An 8,962-nucleotide genomic window follows, 5' to 3' on the forward strand; every position below is an offset into this window, starting at 1 on the left:
TATACATCTTTTTCCCCATTACCCATTATCTAATAAGAATTGCATTTTGTTAAATAGGACTAAGTTCTATTAGCCATGGTTTGTGTTAATTTCTTTACCCTGTTTGTTCCTTGGCAAATATTATTCACTAGCAGCTTAATCTCAGGGGCTATGAATAGTCAGTTCCATATGCATGTAGGGCTCATCCTAAATCAACTTATTAGTTGTACCAGATGTTATTATGCTTCTTGAAATCTATGCTTAAAAGTGATCCTAGTGTGAGTTAATAGACAATTCAGTGAGCAGGTGTTCCATTTGATTATGAGGAAGTGGGTATATTTAACATATGGGAAGAACGTGAATAATTGTGGCCAGAGAGAAGTCTATAATAGTTTGCAAAAAATGGCTCCAATTCTTCACCTTCACTGCGTCCATATCTTTTACAATGAGGCTTTGCAATTCCTTCCATAAAATGTTTGTCTCTTTCCTTGTTCTTTACCTCTGAACTAACCTTGAAAATTGCTTTGGCAGTAGAATGCAACCATTGTGTCTGTGTCTGTCATGCTAGTACTAAGCCAAGGTCTCAAGAGGATGTGAATGCATCTTCTTTCTCTTAGACATCCTTTTTCTTGCAAAGAAATATAAGATAACCTGATGATTAATAAGAGACTACTTAAGACAGAGTTGAACCATCTAAACCAAGGCTAGTTTAGATTAGCCAATCTCTAGCTGATCTTATGGAGTCCTGGTGTGGTTTTGTGGGTTAATGTGCCAGACTGCAAAGCCATTTGAACTGCAAGGTTGGTGGTTTAAGCTCACCAGCTGCTCCTTGGAAACCCTATGCAGGGTCGCTATGGGTTGGAAGTTAACAACAACAACAACAACAGCTGATCTTACAACTGATCTCACGCTCATTAACAAACACAGTAGAGATCATCCAGACCTGGCCTATATTAGCAGGAGCACCCTTTTAATCCATAAACCATGAGAAGTCATTAATGATAGTTGTTTGAAGTCACTGAGATTTGGGATTGGTTTGTTAACCTGTAACAGCTTGCTGTTATGTTCTTCTTTATCTCTAGATGGTTTGGAAAGCACTCTCTGAAGAGCCTTCTGCTCTTCAAAAAAAAGCCAACCGCAGAAAGCAGGTTTCTTTCTGGTAACCATTAAGTGCTATGTTGGATCTCTTTGCTTTCTGTTACCATAGGTTGTACTCATAAATATCATGAATCATAAAACTTTAGGGGAAATATGGCATTTCACTTTATTTGAATTGTATGGCTCAGCTTCCTAGAACAACTAAACATTTAGTTATTATGATCTTTATGGCCTAGATATCTGCAGTGATAGATACCAGTGACAATTCCCTACCCCATCCCCAACCAAGACTCTGTAATTAGGGTAATTATCTAGTTTCATTTTATGCTACCTCCTACATTGTTTTTATGTATCCTGTACTCTAATTACTTAGAAAATATTTATTGAGCACCTATTATGTGCCATTAATTTCTTTAAATGCTGAGAATTCAGGATAAAGGGGTGAACAAAAAAAATATATAAAGCTAGCAGTCAAGAAATCAATGATGTATTGCATTAGGCAAATCTGTTACACAAGACCTTTTTAAAGTGTTGAAGAGCAAAGATGTCAGTTTGAGGACTGAGGTACGCCTGACCCAAGCCATGGTATTTTCAATATCATATGCATGCAAAAGCTGGACAGTAAATAAGGAAGACCATAGAAGAATTGATACTTTCGAGTTATGGTGTTGGAGGAGAATAGTGGAGTTGGAGTTGAAAGTATCATGGGATGCCAAAAAAACACACAGATCTGTGTTGGGAGAAATGCAGCCAGAGTGCTTCTTGAAAGCCAGGAAGGCCAAACTTTGTCTCTCATACGTCAGACATATTATGATAAGGGACCAGTTGCTGGAGAAGGATATCATGTTTGGTAAGGTGGAGGGTCAGAGAAAAAGAGGAAGACCCCCAGTGAGATGGATTGGCAAAGTGGCAGCATCGATGGGCTCAAGCATGGGAACAATTGTGAGGTTGGCCCAGGACAGGGCAGTGTTTCATTCTGCTGTGCATAACGTCACTATGAGTTAATACTGACTTGATGACACCTAACAACAACAATTAATAATTGCACCCGAACAACTGCTATAAATCCCCATACCTTGGACAGCTAGAGATGCCTAGTGACTTTGCTTATCACATGCTACTTTAATGTTGGTTCAGCTGTCTGTTTTTATCAGTTGAGTATGACTTACACAAGAAAAGGTATCATTTATTCTGGTATATATTAGGAAATCAGCAAGTTGTTTTCAACCAAAAACATTTGTTGAATTTTTACATGTCTTTTATTATATTTTGTTATTATGATCAATTGTATTGTTTTTCACAAATTTTATTGCCGCTTTCCAGCACAAGATTGTGCTTTTTTTTTTTTTTTATCTCAATGAAATCTGATTCAGGCAAGGTTCTTTAACTTACTGTACTCCTTTCTGCTGGATAATTAAATGACCACACCATGTTGAACCAACTGTGGCAGATGAGTTACTTTAACCAAGAAAATATGAGTGGAAATGAGACAAACTGATACACTTTTTCTACTCAATTTGTGACTGAGGGAGTGCCCAGCATTTGAGATTTTCAGTTTTAAAATCATGGGAGTCTAGGCAAACCATCTTGGTTTAACTGAGACTGGGAGTAGTCCAAGATATGGGTCTTTCAGTACTAAAACCTGGAATGTTCTGGTAAACCAGACGAGTCATTTACTCTAGAGGTGTTACATGACACAAACAAATGCTCTGAGAGCCAATATGTGGCTTGATTTTCTTTCTCCAACAAGATCAACAACATTTCAAATAAGGGTTGCTCCATCAGTCTGAATACTGAACTGAAGAAATAAGAAATAGAGAGGTACCTGAGTCTTACCAGATATATGAGTAAGAAACAAACCTTTATTTTAGTGACCTGGTAAGATTTGGCAGTCATTTGTTAATGCAATATGTTTTTATTGCTATTTTGTTGTTGTTGTTGTTAAGTGCCGTTGAGTTAATCCTGACCCATAGCGACCCTGTATAGGGTTTTCGATAAGCAGCTGGTGAGCTTGAACCGCCGACCTTGCAGTTCAAACGGCTTTGCAGTCTGGCGCATAAGTCAATTCCGACTCATAGAGATCCTGTATAGGGTTTTCAAGGAGTGGCTGGTGGGTTTGAACCACCAACCTTGTAGTCAAATTCTTATTCTAAGCTCCATAGCTAACCTTAACCTAACTTATGGTTATCTTTTCATGAGTCAATATTTATATGCTGATTTGTCCCATATAAATGCAGAATTTATGAGGGCAAGACTTGGGATATTTTTATTTAAATCCCTCACATGACTTAGGAGAGTACCTCTAAAGTAATGGAGTCTTGATAAAAATCTAACTTATAATCAATTATACTCTAGTCCTCTTAACATCTGCACATTTAGTTACATTATTGTTTACCTCTGAGGAATAGGAGTGGCATTCTCTATTTTGGTAGCTTCTACTGACTTCGGACAGATATGGCAAAGCAGACTCTAGTCTCCTTGTGACAATTGCCCAGAAAAAAAAGCGAAATGGGTTTGATGACAGTTCTTTTTCTACTATTCCATCAGACTTGTCCCAGCTGCCATCTTCTAGATTATCTGGCCAAACTGAAGTCAGGTAAAGTTTCCTTCTGGTCAAACAGAGGTGCTATCAATTATTTGCAGGGAAAATAAAGTGCTAGTCCCTGGGTAGGTGCTGGTTCTTGCTGTGTTCATGTGTCACAGTCAATCATATTAAAATCTTTGCTACCTACAAACTGCCAGCCTTCTCTGGTAACTGATGAAGCACTTTTGGTAATAGCATTCTCATTTCCAGACATTGCCTATTTTATCATTTGCAATTGTAAGATATTTTTGACATCCTTGTTTCTTTTATGCAAGATCACAGTGACTTTGTGTCAGTAAATTTGTCAATGCACACGGTCTGCTATGGCAGGAAAAACACTTAAATGGATGTGATTCTATTTAAAATATAATTAATAAATTACTAGGAAATATTTCTATGATGAGTACACTTATGTTTTGTCAAATTCTCTATTTAATCCATGTACTTAAAATAATGCATGTCAAGTGATTTTTTTAATAAGAAGAGAAAACAGGCATCAGAATGATTATGAAGTTGGTTTCGTGGCTAGCATTTAGTTTAAATTATGTTGTGTTTATATCAAAATTATAAATATTGAATACACAGACACACATATTAGATCTGTTTAATTACCTGAATAATTATTCATTATTATAGCAAAAAAGAAAGGAATAGGGATATTTAGAATAAACTGAAAGCTTAGTTTTTTGTTTTTTGTTTTTTTTTTTTCTTTCTGTTTTTTAGAGAAGAAAACTGAGATCAGGGAATTTCAGAAAATTTCCCTAAGTAATCCAATGAGTAAGGGGTAGATAAAGGATTTTAAGTAAGTGTGCATAATTCTTGACTGCTAACCAAAAGATTGGAAGTTCGAGTCCAACCAAAACCAGTCATTGAATAACCTATGGAGTATGGTTCTATTCTAATACATAAGGTCACTATGAATTGAAACTGACTCTACAGCTATTGGGTTACTGGTGTATAACATCAAAGTTATTGATCTTATGCCCCCTACCTTCTACACCTGCTGAGACAACTATAGACACTACAACTCTTGAATGCTTCAAATGAGTTTTTTCTAGAGACTTCCAAGTTTTAGTTGCCCTCCCCTGAAGATCTGTTTCCTCTCCTTCAGGTATTTCTTGGCTCCCAATCAAGTTTCATTTCACACAACATGGAGCATAAGGAATGATTCTTTTTGGTTACACTGTGCTTGAACAAAATCACCTTCAAATGTGTCCTGATTCCTTTGTGTCATAAGTGCCAAAACAAGGGATTAATAAATTCAGAAATAGAGTTTCTTACTGCTGAAGAATATATATTATAAATAAATGACCAGATAAATAAATATATCATTATGAGAGTACATTAAAATCATTGCTACAATTCTTTATAAAAGGAAAAAGAGCAAAATGTGATCTATTGATTATCAATACTTCCTCCCTGTAGGTCTATACACTTGTTTCTGAAGATGATGTGTCCAATTCCGTGACACTTCCCTAAGAATTCAGTACTCTTTGTTTAACACCACATCAAAACTACAGTTTGGGCATCCTTGAGGGAGTCAAACCATGTTCTTTTTAAATATTCTTTGAGTTTTAGGAACAACAACAAAAAAGTCTGAAGAAATAGGAGCAGGGCTGTAATTTTGATAGGGTAAGGTTTCCCAACAACAGTCTTATAGGACAGTCTTTATTACCTTTGAAGAAAGAACAGGTGCATTGTCATGAAAATAATTCCTAGTGTAACATGGCTTGGCGGGGCTTTTTCTCACCAATGCAGTTTTTGGTTTTCTTAAAACTTCTTCATGATCAACCTCCATGAATTTTCTGTGTCCTTCAAAAAAAAATCAATCAAGATTACCACCATTGGGATCCCTCCCAAATGTCACCGTAATCTGTTGAGTTGACCTCTCTGCTTTATTGAGCAGTACAGACAGATTCCCTCAGAAGCTACTGTTTTGATTGGAACTGTTTGTTTTTGTTTGTTTGTTTGTTTTTTTAAGGTCCCTGAAGAGAGTAAAAGAAGTGTATTACTGAGAGAATTTTTATGTAGCCACCCACAGATCACAGAGACATATTTACACACATTTTGTTTAGAGTGAACCAGTGCATATATAAGCTAGAACTCTAATAAGAATACTTTAGATGTACTTTTGTACAAAAAAAAAAAATAATAATTCCTTCCTTTCTGGTACCTGTTTGATTTAAGATTAACTCTCAGAGATGCAAGATCAGAAGTTGCTTTTCTGCTTTCTTTGAATATACATTTACTTATCCCAGTGTTGCTTTGGGCAGTAGTACATGTTGTGGATTTGCATTTCCTATACATTCATGCATTTATTGATTAACAGCAATCTAAAGGCAGATGACAGTAGAGTGTCATGAAGAAGTTGGCGCTTTCCTTAAATCTTTAAAAGACAACTTTTCATCCAGCACTGCCCACTTATTATTAGAATGAAGTATCCTGGCAGTAAGGGAAAGTACTTTAGTATTGTTTTTCATTCCTTGTCCTAATAATGAGCTAAATATGATGCTTTCTGATCCTGTAAAGTTTTACAGCTTCAGAAATCCTACATAGGGTTGTTATGAATTGAAATCGACTAGATGGGAATCACTTTTTGGTATTAGTATTTAAAAAAATGTATTACATAGTAAGACTTTGAAATGTATTATATTTTTGAGTTAAGAGGAACCAGATATCAAGATTGTTGTTAAGTGACGTTGAGTTGATTCTAACTCATAGCTGTATAGGATTCCCGGGGAGCAACTGCTGAGCTTGAATAGCCAAACTTGTAGTTCAAACTGACCTTGCAGTCCAGCACATTAATTCACAGCACTGCACCAGGACTCCACTGATGTACCCATATATTATGAGGGTCAGGTATTTAGAGTTATGGACATGTAAATTGTTCTGGACTTACCTGGAAGGCAGCCAGAAGGACCTATGTTTGGGTAGTTCTTGAGGGACGCAACATATTGTATAGAAGAAAAGTACATGTTAAGTGAAATAAGCATGTTTTGAATTAGAAATCACAATTGTCCACAAAATACCATTATTTTTATGCACACGTTTCCTTTGTGTGTGAGTGTACCCCTCCAATTACTACTAATATGAAAGACTTACACTTTACTTAACATCAATAGAAAATGCGAAGATCCCTATTCCAACTTTTCCACTTTATTCACTGAACTGAAATAAAATTAGTGTTGTGAACCAAAGCTTTATTTTAGGATTAGTTTCTCCATATTCCATGTTAAATAGATTTTTTTAAATGATCAGAAAACTTTAAACTTTTTTTTTTTTTTTTTAATTTCCTTTGAGGTCAATACTAGGTTTCCCCAGTGGTCAGCTTTATAAGCTATTTCACTCCTATTTTAATGGGGACATAAAGATCATTACATTAAAATTAATTCCCATCAGGGCTTCCAAGTATTCTACCCCCAGTTGAGATTTTAGGAAAGCTGTGCCATTCAGAGGTTGAGAGAAAACCCAAAGAAATCATTATATCAGGTTAGAGTTATAAGATTTTCACACAAGAAAAGTAATTGAAAAGTATATATTTTGCATAATGAAACAGATGACAAACTGGGCAAGCTGGTCTATTAATGAGCCTCCTGTAAAGCCAAGAAGCCACTGAAGCAGGGAGTGAATGTGTAAAGGAATCTCTGATCTTAACTTTTAACAACCAATTTTAATCAAACCATTTGAGGCACTGAGTTCTTAGGGCCCTATGACGGTGAGGGCAATTTGAAATAAGAATAAAAGAAACCATTTTAGATGAGTTGCATAGTGATATAGTCAACTTGGAGTTCTAATCTGGGAAACTTAAGTTATATTTTGGATTCTACATTTATAAAGGCCATGGCAAAATTCTGTATTAGGCCTTCTGTTACAATAGTTCCTTAAGGTGCAGTAAGATGAGCTGGCAGTCTCTGGCTGGTGAAAATGGTTAACACTCAGCTGCTAACCAAAGAGTTGGAGGTTCAAGGACACCTAGAGGTATCCCAGAAGAAAGCCCTGGTGATATATTTCTGAAAAATCAGCGCCTGAAAACCCTATGGAACACAGTTCTACTCTGACACACAAGGGCTTGCCTTGAGTTGAAGCTGACAATTGTGCAATAAATTTAATATGACTTTAGGTTTCTGGATAGTGCTTTAGATAAGAGTCTGAAAAGGTCAGTTTTTATCCTGAGTGGTTTGTATATTATTAATTGAAGAGAAAGGATATACATTTATTAAGAAAATAAAAGAGTCTAACCTCTTTAAGAATTTAAGCAATATAGTAGTGCTACTTTACCAGTAATGTTTCCTCAAATATGTTTCTCTGTGAGCACATTCTGCTGTAAATGGTCCCTTCAGTTGTTTAAAAACTAAACATTTGTATTTCTTATATTTAAGGGGTTACAAAAGAAAGCATTATAGGGATGTGTTTGATATTCTTTTCTTCTGATTTATCCAGATTGACTATAAAGTGATCTCAAATTCCAGAAGGGTGTCAGCTGTCTACTTCAGTTTGTATTGCAAGGGTTGCCTTCCAGAAACAAACAGCTTACTAGTGTAAAGTGAAGTGCACCTTCAAAGAAATTAATATTGCTAGGTGCCATCGAGTTGGTACCAACTTATAGCAAACCCACGCACAACAGAACAAAACTTAAGAGCGCAAAAATATGTCCTGTAAAATTATAGTGTTACATGATATTGTATAATGGGCAAATGGTGTCTATATTTCCCCTTCTGTTCAATCTGGTTATGCCCATGAGAACCACACGGGGAGCCTTAGCAATAAATACCCCACCCTTAGAGATTCTGCTTCAACTGGTCTTGAGTAGGGCCCAACAGTTGCATATATTTCAAACTTCTCCAGGTGATATTAATAAATAAAAAGCCATGGATGTTAAATAAACTACCATGTCATCCACCACTCATCTGTCAATTTGTCATAATGTGGTGGTTTGCATGTTGCTATTATTTCATTCCGAAACCTATCCCACTGGTATTTTAAATACCAGTAGGATCAGCCATAGTAGACAGATTTCAGTATAGCTTCCAGACTAAGAAACAATGGAAAGAAGAAATAGGTAGTCCATTTCTAGGGATTGTTGTGTTGTTAAGTGCTGTTGAGTTGGTTCCAACTCATAGGATCTCTCAGGTGCAGTTGGTAGGTCTGAGCTGCTGACCTTTCAGTTAGCAGTACAGTGCTTCTCCAACAGTGCAACACCAGGACTGAAGGATTAGCCACTGAAAACCTTATAAATATCAATGAAACATTGTCTAATCTAATATAGTTCCAGAAGATAAGCATCTCAGGTTAGAAGGCACT

The sequence above is a fragment of the Chrysochloris asiatica genome, unplaced genomic scaffold (genome assembly GCF_000296735.1).
Source record: "Chrysochloris asiatica unplaced genomic scaffold, ChrAsi1.0 scaffold00098, whole genome shotgun sequence".
Taxonomy (NCBI): domain Eukaryota; kingdom Metazoa; phylum Chordata; class Mammalia; order Afrosoricida; family Chrysochloridae; genus Chrysochloris; species Chrysochloris asiatica.